This window comes from Caloenas nicobarica, chromosome 21, assembly GCF_036013445.1.
Source record: "Caloenas nicobarica isolate bCalNic1 chromosome 21, bCalNic1.hap1, whole genome shotgun sequence".
NCBI classification, from domain to species: Eukaryota; Metazoa; Chordata; class Aves; order Columbiformes; family Columbidae; genus Caloenas; species Caloenas nicobarica.
In genome coordinates, this window is record NC_088265.1 from 7470994 (window position 1) to 7484759 (window position 13766).

At 52.9% G+C, this 13766-nt stretch overlaps 6 non-coding genes across 6 annotated transcripts; all 6 read left to right on the top strand.

The window, feature by feature from the left end:
* Positions 1-558: 558 nt before the first annotated feature.
* LOC135997269 (small nucleolar RNA SNORD45) lies at positions 559-643 on the top strand. The gene has a single exon (XR_010607383.1). It is a non-coding gene; the product is annotated as a small nucleolar RNA SNORD45 (small nucleolar RNA).
* Positions 644-3089: 2446 nt separating this feature from the next.
* On the top strand, positions 3090-3174 carry LOC135997278 (small nucleolar RNA SNORD45). Its single transcript, XR_010607392.1, has one exon. It is a non-coding gene; the product is annotated as a small nucleolar RNA SNORD45 (small nucleolar RNA).
* Positions 3175-5620: 2446 nt separating this feature from the next.
* On the top strand, positions 5621-5705 carry LOC135997290 (small nucleolar RNA SNORD45). Its single transcript, XR_010607403.1, has one exon. It is a non-coding gene; the product is annotated as a small nucleolar RNA SNORD45 (small nucleolar RNA).
* Positions 5706-8151: 2446 nt separating this feature from the next.
* On the top strand, positions 8152-8236 carry LOC135997270 (small nucleolar RNA SNORD45). Its single transcript, XR_010607384.1, has one exon. It is a non-coding gene; the product is annotated as a small nucleolar RNA SNORD45 (small nucleolar RNA).
* A 2451-nt stretch (positions 8237-10687) lies between these two features.
* On the top strand, positions 10688-10772 carry LOC135997271 (small nucleolar RNA SNORD45). The gene has a single exon (XR_010607385.1). It is a non-coding gene; the product is annotated as a small nucleolar RNA SNORD45 (small nucleolar RNA).
* A 2452-nt stretch (positions 10773-13224) lies between these two features.
* LOC135997272 (small nucleolar RNA SNORD45) lies at positions 13225-13309 on the top strand. Its single transcript, XR_010607386.1, has one exon. It is a non-coding gene; the product is annotated as a small nucleolar RNA SNORD45 (small nucleolar RNA).
* Positions 13310-13766: the final 457 nt, after the last annotated feature.

Consider the following 13766-nt stretch of genomic DNA (forward strand, 5'->3'; position numbering starts at 1 on the left):
CCCTAGCACGTTCCTGTTGGAGCAGCGCGTGGCCTGTGCAGCTTCGTGTGGGACAAGGGAGGCGACTCTGTCAGTGCCGACTCAGTTCAGTGCAGCTGCGCTTGGATTTCGAGCAAGAACCCTCGCTGGCCTGGTGAGACTTGGGGCTTGTGTATTTCTGAGAATGATACGGGTCTGTTCGGCAGGTCTTTAATTGCTGTGCACTTTTCCCCTGACAAGGAGGATTCATTTTCAATGTTGTTCATTCCACGTAGCTCTCTCCCTTGTATGGATAAATTTTCCCGCTCTCAAACGTTCCCTCTCCATTTTGGGGTTGAATTTCTCACCGTCTCTTGTGTCTTTTGTTTCCCTTCTCCTGCAAACTGGGCTGGAAAAGAGAAGGCGAAGGGCTGCGCTGCCTCCAGGCAGGGCCTTGGTTGCTTGTGTAATGTATCTCTAGTCCATCTCGAGGAAGAAATAGATGACTGGTGTTACAAATAAATAAGCTGCGTCCTGTTTGAGGCGCAAAGCGTGTTGGATTTGAAGGCCTAGGGCAGGACGGGAGGAGCTGCCTTCTTGGGTCAGTGATGGGTGTTGGCATGTATTATCTGAGCTGGAGCTGATGTCTGTCACCGCTTGAGCTCTAGAATTACTCTGAGACCCAGGAAGCTCCAGTCTCTTTTGGAGCTTGTCCATACTGTGGAATCCCCTTTCCGTCACAGAATCTAATGCAGCCCGTGGAGCAGGGGGCACTGCTTGAGGTTCCTCTGTTTCTGCGTTAGGGAGGCGTCGTCCTTGGGCTCACGCTGGGCGTTACGGGGAGACGCTTTCACGTGAGCTGAAGGCAGCTCTGAGTACCCAAGGCTGACCGGTGTTAACAAACGCTGCTGCCGAGATTTGGGGGTGACGGAACCAGCCGGTCGTGACGAGCGTGGATGTTCCTGAACCACAAACAGCGTCTCGTCCCGGCTGCACACCCAGAGTGTTTGAAGGGCCGTGTCTCAGCTTCCTTTGATTGCAATTCACACTCCAGGTCGGATTTGCTTTTTAAGGCGCGTGCTCTGCTTCCAGCTTTTGTGTTGGGGCTTGTTCTGTTATTTCTGCAATGCCGTGAAAGCTCAACTGCAAGAGTGTGATAGCTGCTGGAGCAGAGAGGAGCACACCTTGTATTGCTTGGATTTCTGAAGGCAGAAAGACTCGCATCGGTTTGACCCCAAAAGGACATTGTTTCCAAATGCGTGGCCAGGTTCCGCTGAAATGTTGGCTTGGGCATGAATGACTGGAAGTGCCTGTTAGGAGAGCTCCATTGGTGTGGACCCGTGTAGCCTTCATGATTTAGCTTCCAGGTGTGAGAATGCAAAAGAAAACTTGAGCTCGGGCCGGTCTTGCTCTGAAACCGAAATGGTTTCAACTCCTGCCCAGGTTTCTGAGCGACCCGTGAAGGTTCCAGGCAGCCGAGGTTGTGCCCCAGGGTGTCTGAGAGTCGCCCGCTCTGCAGTTGTCCAGCAGCGGGTCCGTGCAGATAATGTTTGAGGTGACAAAGCTCTCGGCAAGCGACACCATTTGAGTTCATTTGCTTTTATATGGGGATATACACACCAGCTGAAAAGGTGGTGTTGGTGTTTACACGCAGTAGACAGCCAGATCCCTGGAGTGTTCAGGTGCCCTTGTCGGTTACTGAGGAAACTGTGTGCGAGACGGAAAAGGGAAGGTCCGGGGGCACGTTCGAGGTGGTTTTTCCAGCTCACTGTAGAACCTGGGGTTTTAGTGTTTTGTTGCAGAGTTTCACTGGTGATTTGAATGTGTTCTTGTTGTTCCTAAAATATTATGAATTTATTTCATTTCCTATGCCCCTACCTTCCAGGAGAAGCAGCTTCAACGCGCTCCCTCTGTGCTGCAGCCGTCCTGGCCCTTCTGCTGAGACCGAGCTCATCTCTTGCACAAGTACAGACTCTCCTCGTTAGCGCTGCTGAAGCTTCTGCGGTAACGAGCGTGGTTGGGAGGCCCAGCACACGAGCTGCTGTTCTGCTTGCAGGGAAAACTGGCTGCTCTTGGTGTGGGGAAGGCAGGAGGATTCGTTTTGTTGCCGTCTGAGCTGTGATGGATGATGAGGTTCTGAATGACCCGCAGGACGGGTGAGTGTGTCTTTCTAGGGAGATGTTTTAAATTAGCCAGCGTCACATGCCGCCTGTAAAAGTTTCTGTGCGATACCTGTGTCACCCGAGGCTCTGTGGACAGCCAGGCTCTGGGTGCTAAGGCTCCTTGGGAGAGTGAGACCAGGCCCAGGGCTGTGTTTTGACTTGGAGCTTTATTATTGTGGGAAGACTTTAGCAAGCAGCGTAGCTTATTGCTACCCAGAATTTTCTAGCAATGAGCATGGCCTTCCGCTGAGTGAAATTTCCAGTTCCTTAGAGTTTTGAGCCACTTGGTGCTGCCGAGTGTCCCGAGGGACCCCCGGTCCCGGGAAGCCCCGGAGCTGAGCCCACAACTGATGATGTGTTGGTGCTTTGTGCAGGTGACGCCGCAGAGGCCACGATGGGAAACCCGGGCGTCCCCAGCACGTTCCTGTTGGAGCAGCGCGTGGCCTGTGCAGCTTCGTGTGGGACAAGGGAGGCGACTCTGTCAGTGCCGACTCAGTTCAGTGCAGCTGCGCTTGGATTTCGAGCAAGAACCCTCGCTGGCCTGGTGAGACTTGGGGCTTGTGTATTTCTGAGAATGATACGGGTCTGTTCGGCAGGTCTTTAATTGCTGTGCACTTTTCCCCTGACAAGGAGGATTCATTTTCAATGTTGTTCATTCCGCGTAGCTCTCTCCCTTGTACGGATAAATTTTCCCGCTCTCAAACGTTCCCTCTCCATTTTGGGGTTGAATTTCTCACCGTCTCTTGTGTCTTTTGTTTCCCTTCTCCTGCAAACTGGGGTGGAAAAGAGAAGGCGAAGGGCTGCGCTGCCTCCAGGCAGGGCCTTGGTTGCTTGTGTAATGTATCTCTAGTCCATCTCGAGGAAGAAATAGATGACTGGTGTTACAAATAAATAAGCTGCGTCCTGTTTGAGGCACAAAGCGTGTTGGATTTGAAGGCCTAGGGCAGGACGGGAGGAGCTGCCTTCTTGGGTCAGTGATGGGTGTTGGCATGTATTATCTGAGCTGGAGCTGATGTCTGTCACCACTTGAGCTCTAGAATTACTCTGAGACCCAGGAAGCTCCAGTCTCTTTTGGAGCTTGTCCATACTGTGGAATCCCCTTTCCGTCACAGAATCTAATGCAGCCCGTGGAGCAGGGGGCACTGCTTGAGGTTCCTCTGTTTCTGCGTTAGGGAGGCGTCGTCCTTGGGCTCACGCTGGGCGTTACGGGGAGACGCTTTCACGTGAGCTGAAGGCAGCTCTGAGTACCCAAGGCTGACCGGTGTTAACAAACGCTGCTGCCGAGATTTGGGGGTGACGGAACCAGCCGGTCGTGACGAGCGTGGATGTTCCTGAACCACAAACAGCGTCTCGTCCCGGCTGCACACCCAGAGTGTTTGAAGGGCTGTGTCTCAGCTTCCTTTGATTGCAATTCACACTCCAGGTCGGATTTGCTTTTTAAGGCGCGTGCTCTGCTTCCAGCTTTTGTGTTGGGGCTTGTTGTGTTATTTCTGCAATGCCGTGAAAGCTCAACTGCAAGAGTGTGATAGCTGCTGGAGCAGAGAGGAGCACACCTTGTATTGCTTGGATTTCTGAAGGCAGAAAGACTCGCATCGGTTTGACCCCAAAAGGACATTGTTTCCAAATGCGTGGCCAGGTTCCGCTGAAATGTTGGCTTGGGCATGAATGACTGGAAGTGCCTGTTAGGAGAGCTCCATTGGTGTGGACCCGTGTAGCCTTCATGATTTAGCTTCCAGGTGTGAGAATGCAAAAGAAAACTTGAGCTCGGGCCGGTCTTGCTCTGAAACCGAAATGGTTTCAACTCCCGCCCAGGTTTCTGAGAGACCCGTGAAGGTTCCAGGCAGCCGAGGTTGTGCCCCAGGGTGTCTGAGAGTCGCCCGCTCTGCAGTTGTCCAGCAGCGGGTCCGTGCAGATAATGTTTGAGGTGACAAAGCTCTCGGCAAGCGACACCATTTGAGTTCATTTGCTTTTATATGGGGATATACACACCAGCTGAAAAGGTGGTGTTGGTGTTTACACGCAGTAGACAGCCAGATCCCTGGAGTGTTCAGGTGCCCTTGTCGGTTACTGAGGAAACTGCGTGCGAGACGGAAAAGGGAAGGTCCGGGGGCACGTTCGAGGTGGTTTTTCCAGCTCACTGTAGAACCTGGGGTTTTAGTGTTTTGTTGCAGAGTTTCACTGGTGATTTGAATGTGTTCTTGTTGTTCCTAAAATATTATGAATTTATTTCATTTCCTATGCCCCTACCTTCCAGGAGAAGCAGCTTCAACGCGCTCCCTCTGTGCTGCAGCCGTCCTGGCCCTTCTGCTGAGACCGAGCTCATCTCTTGCACAAGTACAGACTCTCCTCGTTAGCGCTGCTGAAGCTTCTGCGGTAACGAGCGTGGTTGGGAGGCCCAGCACACGAGCTGCTGTTCTGCTTGCAGGGAAAACTGGCTGCTCTTGGTGTGGGGAAGGCAGGAGGATTCGTTTTGTTGCCGTCTGAGCTGTGATGGATGATGAGGTTCTGAATGACCCGCAGGACGGGTGAGTGTGTCTTTCTAGGGAGATGTTTTAAATTAGCCAGCGTCACATGCCGCCTGTAAAAGTTTCTGTGCGATACCTGTGTCACCCGAGGCTCTGTGGACAGCCAGGCTCTGGGTGCTAAGGCTCCTTGGGAGAGTGAGACCAGGCCCAGGGCTGTGTTTTGACTTGGAGCTTTATTATTGTGGGAAGACTTTAGCAAGCAGCGTAGCTTATTGCTACCCAGAATTTTCTAGCAATGAGCATGGCCTTCCGCTGAGTGAAATTTCCAGTTCCTTAGAGTTTTGAGCCACTTGGTGCTGCCGAGTGTCCCGAGGGACCCCCGGTCCCGGGAAGCCCCGGAGCTGAGCCCACAACTGATGATGTGTTGGTGCTTTGTGCAGGTGACGCCGCAGAGGCCACGATGGGAAACCCGGGCGTCCCCAGCACGTTCCTGTTGGAGCAGCGCGTGGCCTGTGCAGCTTCGTGTGGGACAAGGGAGGCGACTCTGTCAGTGCCGACTCAGTTCAGTGCAGCTGCGCTTGGATTTCGAGCAAGAACCCTCGCTGGCCTGGTGAGACTTGGGGCTTGTGTATTTCTGAGAATGATACGGGTCTGTTCGGCAGGTCTTTAATTGCTGTGCACTTTTCCCCTGACAAGGAGGATTCATTTTCAATGTTGTTCATTCCGCGTAGCTCTCTCCCTTGTACGGATAAATTTTCCCGCTCTCAAACGTTCCCTCTCCATTTTGGGGTTGAATTTCTCACCGTCTCTTGTGTCTTTTGTTTCCCTTCTCCTGCAAACTGGGGTGGAAAAGAGAAGGCGAAGGGCTGCGCTGCCTCCAGGCAGGGCCTTGGTTGCTTGTGTAATGTATCTCTAGTCCATCTCGAGGAAGAAATAGATGACTGGTGTTACAAATAAATAAGCTGCGTCCTGTTTGAGGCACAAAGCGTGTTGGATTTGAAGGCCTAGGGCAGGACGGGAGGAGCTGCCTTCTTGGGTCAGTGATGGGTGTTGGCATGTATTATCTGAGCTGGAGCTGATGTCTGTCACCACTTGAGCTCTAGAATTACTCTGAGACCCAGGAAGCTCCAGTCTCTTTTGGAGCTTGTCCATACTGTGGAATCCCCTTTCCGTCACAGAATCTAATGCAGCCCGTGGAGCAGGGGGCACTGCTTGAGGTTCCTCTGTTTCTGCGTTAGGGAGGCGTCGTCCTTGGGCTCACGCTGGGCGTTACGGGGAGACGCTTTCACGTGAGCTGAAGGCAGCTCTGAGTACCCAAGGCTGACCGGTGTTAACAAACGCTGCTGCCGAGATTTGGGGGTGACGGAACCAGCCGGTCGTGACGAGCGTGGATGTTCCTGAACCACAAACAGCGTCTCGTCCCGGCTGCACACCCAGAGTGTTTGAAGGGCCGTGTCTCAGCTTCCTTTGATTGCAATTCACACTCCAGGTCGGATTTGCTTTTTAAGGCGCGTGCTCTGCTTCCAGCTTTTGTGTTGGGGCTTGTTGTGTTATTTCTGCAATGCCGTGAAAGCTCAACTGCAAGAGTGTGATAGCTGCTGGAGCAGAGAGGAGCACACCTTGTATTGCTTGGATTTCTGAAGGCAGAAAGACTCGCATCGGTTTGACCCCAAAAGGACATTGTTTCCAAATGCGTGGCCAGGTTCCGCTGAAATGTTGGCTTGGGCATGAATGACTGGAAGTGCCTGTTAGGAGAGCTCCATTGGTGTGGACCCGTGTAGCCTTCATGATTTAGCTTCCAGGTGTGAGAATGCAAAAGAAAACTTGAGCTCGGGCCGGTCTTGCTCTGAAACCGAAATGGTTTCAACTCCCGCCCAGGTTTCTGAGAGACCCGTGAAGGTTCCAGGCAGCCGAGGTTGTGCCCCAGGGTGTCTGAGAGTCGCCCGCTCTGCAGTTGTCCAGCAGCGGGTCCGTGCAGATAATGTTTGAGGTGACAAAGCTCTCGGCAAGCGACACCATTTGAGTTCATTTGCTTTTATATGGGGATATACACACCAGCTGAAAAGGTGGTGTTGGTGTTTACACGCAGTAGACAGCCAGATCCCTGGAGTGTTCAGGTGCCCTTGTCGGTTACTGAGGAAACTGCGTGCGAGACGGAAAAGGGAAGGTCCGGGGGCACGTTCGAGGTGGTTTTTCCAGCTCACTGTAGAACCTGGGGTTTTAGTGTTTTGTTGCAGAGTTTCACTGGTGATTTGAATGTGTTCTTGTTGTTCCTAAAATATTATGAATTTATTTCATTTCCTATGCCCCTACCTTCCAGGAGAAGCAGCTTCAACGCGCTCCCTCTGTGCTGCAGCCGTCCTGGCCCTTCTGCTGAGACCGAGCTCATCTCTTGCACAAGTACAGACTCTCCTCGTTAGCGCTGCTGAAGCTTCTGCGGTAACGAGCGTGGTTGGGAGGCCCAGCGCACGAGCTGCTGTTCTGCTTGCAGGGAAAACTGGCTGCTCTTGATGTGGGGAAGGCAGGAGTATTCGTTTTGTTGCCGTCTGAGCTGTGATGGATGATGAGGTTCTGAATGACCCGCAGGACGGGTGAGTGTGTCTTTCTAGGGAGATGTTTTAAATTAGCCAGCGTCACATGCCGCCTGTAAAAGTTTCTGTGCGATACCTGTGTCACCCGAGGCTCTGTGGACAGCCAGGCTCTGGGTGCTAAGGCTCCTTGGGAGAGTGAGACCTGGCCCAGGGCTGTGTTTTGACTTGGAGCTTTATTATTGTGGGAAGACTTTAGCAAGCAGCGTAGCTTATTGCTACCCAGAATTTTCTAGCAATGAGCATGGCCTTCCGCTGAGTGAAATTTCCAGTTCCTTAGAGTTTTGAGCCACTTGGTGCTGCCGAGTGTCCCGAGGGACCCCCGGTCCCGGGAAGCCCCGGAGCTGAGCCCACAACTGACGGTGTGTTGGTGCTTTGTGCAGGTGACGCCGCAGAGGCCACGATGGGAAACCCGGGCGTCCCCAGCACGTTCCTGTTGGAGCAGCGCGTGGCCTGTGCAGCTTCGTGTGGGACAAGGGAGGCGACTCTGTCAGTGCCGACTCAGTTCAGTGCAGCTGCGCTTGGATTTCGAGCAAGAACCCTCGCTGGCCTGGTGAGACTTGGGGCTTGTGTATTTCTGAGAATGATACGGGTCTGTTCGGCAGGTCTTTAATTGCTGTGCACTTTTCCCCTGACAAGGAGGATTCATTTTCAATGTTGTTCATTCCGCGTAGCTCTCTCCCTTGTACGGATAAATTTTCCCGCTCTCAAACGTTCCCTCTCCATTTTGGGGTTGAATTTCTCACCGTCTCTTGTGTCTTTTGTTTCCCTTCTCCTGCAAACTGGGGTGGAAAAGAGAAGGCGAAGGGCTGCGCTGCCTCCAGGCAGGGCCTTGGTTGCTTGTGTAATGTATCTCTAGTCCATCTCGAGGAAGAAATAGATGACTGGTGTTACAAATAAATAAGCTGCGTCCTGTTTGAGGCACAAAGCGTGTTGGATTTGAAGGCCTAGGGCAGGACGGGAGGAGCTGCCTTCTTGGGTCAGTGATGGGTGTTGGCATGTATTATCTGAGCTGGAGCTGATGTCTGTCACCGCTTGAGCTCTAGAATTACTCTGAGACCCAGGAAGCTCCAGTCTCTTTTGGAGCTTGTCCATACTGTGGAATCCCCTTTCCGTCACAGATTCTAATGCAGCCCATGGAGCAGGGGGCACTGCTTGAGGTTCCTCTGTTTCTGCGTTAGGGAGGCGTCGTCCTTGGGCTCACGCTGGGCGTTACGGGGAGACGCTTTCACGTGAGCTGAAGGCAGCTCTGGGTACCCAAGGCTGACCGGTGTTAACAAACGCTGCTGCCGAGATTTGGGGGTGACGGAACCAGCCGGTCGTGACGAGCGTGGATGTTCCTGAACCACAAACAGCGTCTCGTCCCGGCTGCACACCCAGAGTGTTTGAAGGTAAGGGCCGTGTCTCAGCTTCCTTTGATTGCAATTCACACTCCAGGTCGGATTTGCTTTTTAAGGCGCGTGCTCTGCTTCCAGCTTTTGTGTTGGGGCTTGTTCTGTTATTTCTGCAATGCCGTGAAAGCTCAACTGCAAGAGTGTGATAGCTGCTGGAGCAGAGAGGAGCACACCTTGTATTGCTTGGATTTCTGAAGGCAGAAAGACTCGCATCGGTTTGACCCCAAAAGGACATTGTTTCCAAATGCGTGGCCAGGTTCCGCTGAAATGTTGGCTTGGGCATGAATGACTGGAAGTGCCTGTTAGGAGAGCTCCATTGGTGTGGACCCGTGTAGCCTTCATGATTTAGCTTCCAGGTGTGAGAATGCAAAAGAAAACTTGAGCTCGGGCCGGTCTTGCTCTGAAACCGAAATGGTTTCAACTCCTGCCCAGGTTTCTGAGCGACCCGTGAAGGTTCCAGGCAGCCGAGGTTGTGCCCCGGGGTGTCTGAGAGTCGCCCGCTCTGCAGTTGTCCAGCAGCGGGGCCGTGCAGATAATGTTTGAGGTGACAAAGCTCTCGGCAAGCGACACCATTTGAGTTCATTTGCTTTTATATGGGGATATACACACCCGCTGAAAAGGTGGTGTTGGTGTTTACACGCAGTAGACAGCCAGATCCCTGGAGTGTTCAGGTGCCCTTGTCGGTTACTGAGGAAACTGTGTGCGAGACGGAAAAGGGAAGGTCCGGGGGCACGTTCGAGGTGGTTTTTCCAGCTCACTGTAGAACCTGGGGGTTTAGTGTTTTGTTGCAGAGTTTCACTGGTGATTTGAATGTGTTCTTGTTGTTCCTAAAATATTATGAATTTATTTCATTTCCTACACCCCTACCTTCCAGGAGAAGCAGCTTCAACGCACTCCCTCTGTGCTGCAGCCGTCCTGGCCCTTCTGCTGAGACCGAGCTCATCTCTTGCACAAGTACAGACTCTCCTCGTTAGCGCTGCTGAAGCTTCTGCGGTAACGAGCGTGGTTGGGAGGCCCAGCACACGAGCTGCTGTTCTGCTTGCAGGGAAAACTGGCTGCTCTTGGTGTGGGGAAGGCAGGAGGATTCGTTTTGTTGCCGTCTGAGCTGTGATGGATGATGAGGTTCTGAATGACCCGCAGGACGGGTGAGTGTGTCTTTCTAGGGAGATGTTTTAAATTAGCCAGCGTCACATGCCGCCTGTAAAAGTTTCTGTGCGATACCTGTGTCACCCGAGGCTCTGTGGACAGCCAGGCTCTGGGTGCTAAGGCTCCTTGGGAGAGTGAGACCTGGCCCAGGGCTGTGTTTTGACTTGGAGCTTTATTATTGTGGGAAGACTTTAGCAAGCAGCGTAGCTTATTGCTACCCAGAATTTTCTAGCAATGAGCATGGCCTTCCGCTGAGTGAAATTTCCAGTTCCTTAGAGTTTTGAGCCACTTGGTGCTGCCGAGTGTCCCGAGGGACCCCCGGTCCCGGGAAGCCCCGGAGCTGAGCCCACAACTGATGATGTGTTGGTGCTTTGTGCAGGTGACGCCGCAGAGGCCACGATGGGAAACCCGGGCGTCCCCAGCACGTTCCTGTTGGAGCAGCGCGTGGCCTGTGCAGCTTCGTGTGGGACAAGGGAGGCGACTCTGTCAGTGCCGACTCAGTTCAGTGCAGCTGCGCTTGGATTTCGAGCAAGAACCCTCGCTGGCCTGGTGAGACTTGGGGCTTGTGTATTTCTGAGAATGATACGGGTCTGTTCGGCAGGTCTTTAATTGCTGTGCACTTTTCCCCTGACAAGGAGGATTCATTTTCAATGTTGTTCATTCCGCGTAGCTCTCTCCCTTGTACGGATAAATTTTCCCGCTCTCAAACGTTCCCTCTCCATTTTGGGGTTGAATTTCTCACCGTCTCTTGTGTCTTTTGTTTCCCTTCTCCTGCAAACTGGGGTGGAAAAGAGAAGGCGAAGGGCTGCGCTGCCTCCAGGCAGGGCCTTGGTTGCTTGTGTAATGTATCTCTAGTCCATCTCGAGGAAGAAATAGATGACTGGTGTTACAAATAAATAAGCTGCGTCCTGTTTGAGGCACAAAGCGTGTTGGATTTGAAGGCCTAGGGCAGGACGGGAGGAGCTGCCTTCTTGGGTCAGTGATGGGTGTTGGCATGTATTATCTGAGCTGGAGCTGATGTCTGTCACCGCTTGAGCTCTAGAATTACTCTGAGACCCAGGAAGCTCCAGTCTCTTTTGGAGCTTGTCCATACTGTGGAATCCCCTTTCCGTCACAGATTCTAATGCAGCCCATGGAGCAGGGGGCACTGCTTGAGGTTCCTCTGTTTCTGCGTTAGGGAGGCGTCGTCCTTGGGCTCACGCTGGGCGTTACGGGGAGACGCTTTCACGTGAGCTGAAGGCAGCTCTGGGTACCCAAGGCTGACCGGTGTTAACAAACGCTGCTGCCGAGATTTGGGGGTGACGGAACCAGCCGGTCGTGACGAGCGTGGATGTTCCTGAACCACAAACAGCGTCTCGTCCCGGCTGCACACCCAGAGTGTTTGAAGGTAAGGGCCGTGTCTCAGCTTCCTTTGATTGCAATTCACACTCCAGGTCGGATTTGCTTTTTAAGGCGCGTGCTCTGCTTCCAGCTTTTGTGTTGGGGCTTGTTCTGTTATTTCTGCAATGCCGTGAAAGCTCAACTGCAAGAGTGTGATAGCTGCTGGAGCAGAGAGGAGCACACCTTGTATTGCTTGGATTTCTGAAGGCAGAAAGACTCGCATCGGTTTGACCCCAAAAGGACATTGTTTCCAAATGCGTGGCCAGGTTCCGCTGAAATGTTGGCTTGGGCATGAATGACTGGAAGTGCCTGTTAGGAGAGCTCCATTGGTGTGGACCCGTGTAGCCTTCATGATTTAGCTTCCAGGTGTGAGAATGCAAAAGAAAACTTGAGCTCGGGCCGGTCTTGCTCTGAAACCGAAATGGTTTCAACTCCTGCCCAGGTTTCTGAGCGACCCGTGAAGGTTCCAGGCAGCCGAGGTTGTGCCCCGGGGTGTCTGAGAGTCGCCCGCTCTGCAGTTGTCCAGCAGCGGGGCCGTGCAGATAATGTTTGAGGTGACAAAGCTCTCGGCAAGCGACACCATTTGAGTTCATTTGCTTTTATATGGGGATATACACACCCGCTGAAAAGGTGGTGTTGGTGTTTACACGCAGTAGACAGCCAGATCCCTGGAGTGTTCAGGTGCCCTTGTCGGTTACTGAGGAAACTGTGTGCGAGACGGAAAAGGGAAGGTCCGGGGGCACGTTCGAGGTGGTTTTTCCAGCTCACTGTAGAACCTGGGGGTTTAGTGTTTTGTTGCAGAGTTTCACTGGTGATTTGAATGTGTTCTTGTTGTTCCTAAAATATTATGAATTTATTTCATTTCCTACACCCCTACCTTCCAGGAGAAGCAGCTTCAACGCACTCCCTCTGTGCTGCAGCCGTCCTGGCCCTTCTGCTGAGACCGAGCTCATCTCTTGCACAAGTACAGACTCTCCTCGTTAGCGCTGCTGAAGCTTCTGCGGTAACGAGCGTGGTTGGGAGGCCCAGCACACGAGCTGCTGTTCTGCTTGCAGGGAAAACTGGCTGCTCTTGGTGTGGGGAAGGCAGGAGGATTCGTTTTGTTGCCGTCTGAGCTGTGATGGATGATGAGGTTCTGAATGACCCGCAGGACGGGTGAGTGTGTCTTTCTAGGGAGATGTTTTAAATTAGCCAGCGTCACATGCCGCCTGTAAAAGTTTCTGTGCGATACCTGTGTCACCCGAGGCTCTGTGGACAGCCAGGCTCTGGGTGCTAAGGCTCCTTGGGAGAGTGAGACCTGGCCCAGGGCTGTGTTTTGACTTGGAGCTTTATTATTGTGGGAAGACTTTAGCAAGCAGCGTAGCTTATTGCTACCCAGAATTTTCTAGCAATGAGCATGGCCTTCCGCTGAGTGAAATTTCCAGTTCCTTAGAGTTTTGAGCCACTTGGTGCTGCCGAGTGTCCCGAGGGACCCCCGGTCCCGGGAAGCCCCGGAGCTGAGCCCACAACTGACGGTGTGTTGGTGCTTTGTGCAGGTGACGCCGCAGAGGCCACGATGGGAAACCCGGGTGTCCCCAGCACGTTCCTGTTGGAGCAGCGCGTGGCCTGTGCAGCTTCGTGTGGGACAAGGGAGGCGACTCTGTCAGTGCCGACTCAGTTCAGTGCAGCTGCGCTTGGATTTCGAGCAAGAACCCTCGCTGGCCTGGTGAGACTTGGGGCTTGTGTATTTCTGAGAATGATACGGGTCTGTTCGGCAGGTCTTTAATTGCTGTGCACTTTTCCCCTGACAAGGAGGATTCATTTTCAATGTTGTTCATTCCGCGTAGCTCTCTCCCTTGTACGGATAAATTTTCCCGCTCTCAAACGTTCCCTCTCCATTTTGGGGTTGAATTTCTCACCGTCTCTTGTGTCTTTTGTTTCCCTTCTCCTGCAAACTGGGGTGGAAAAGAGAAGGCGAAGGGCTGCGCTGCCTCCAGGCAGGGCCTTGGTTGCTTGTGTAATGTATCTCTAGTCCATCTCGAGGAAGAAATAGATGACTGGTGTTTACAAATAAATAAGCTGCGTCCTGTTTGAGGCACAAAGCGTGTTGGATTTGAAGGCCTAGGGCAGGACGGGAGGAGCTGCCTTCTTGGGTCAGTGATGGGTGTTGGCATGTATTATCTGAGCTGGAGCTGATGTCTGTCACCGCTTGAGCTCTAGAATTACTCTGAGACCCAGGAAGCTCCAGTCTCTTTTGGAGCTTGTCCAGACTGTGGAATCCCCTTTCCGTCACAGAATCTAATGCAGCCCGTGGAGCAGGGGGCACTGCTTGAGGTTCCTCTGTTTCTGCGTTAGGGAGGCGTCGTCCTTGGGCTCACGCTGGGCGTTACAGGGAGACGCTTTCACGTGAGCTGAAGGCAGCTCTGAGTACCCAAGGCTGACCGGTGTTAACAAACGCTGCTGCCGAGATTTGGGGGTGACGGAACCAGCCGGTCGTGACGAGCGTGGATGTTCCTGAACCACAAACAGCGTCTCGTCCCGGCTGCACACCCAGAGTGTTTGAAGGGCCGTGTCTCAGCTTCCTTTGATTGCAATTCACACTCCAGGTCGGATTTGCTTTTTAAGGCGCGTGCTCTGCTTCCAGCTTTTGTGTTGGGGCTTGTTGTGTTATTTCTGCAATGCCGTGAAAGCTCA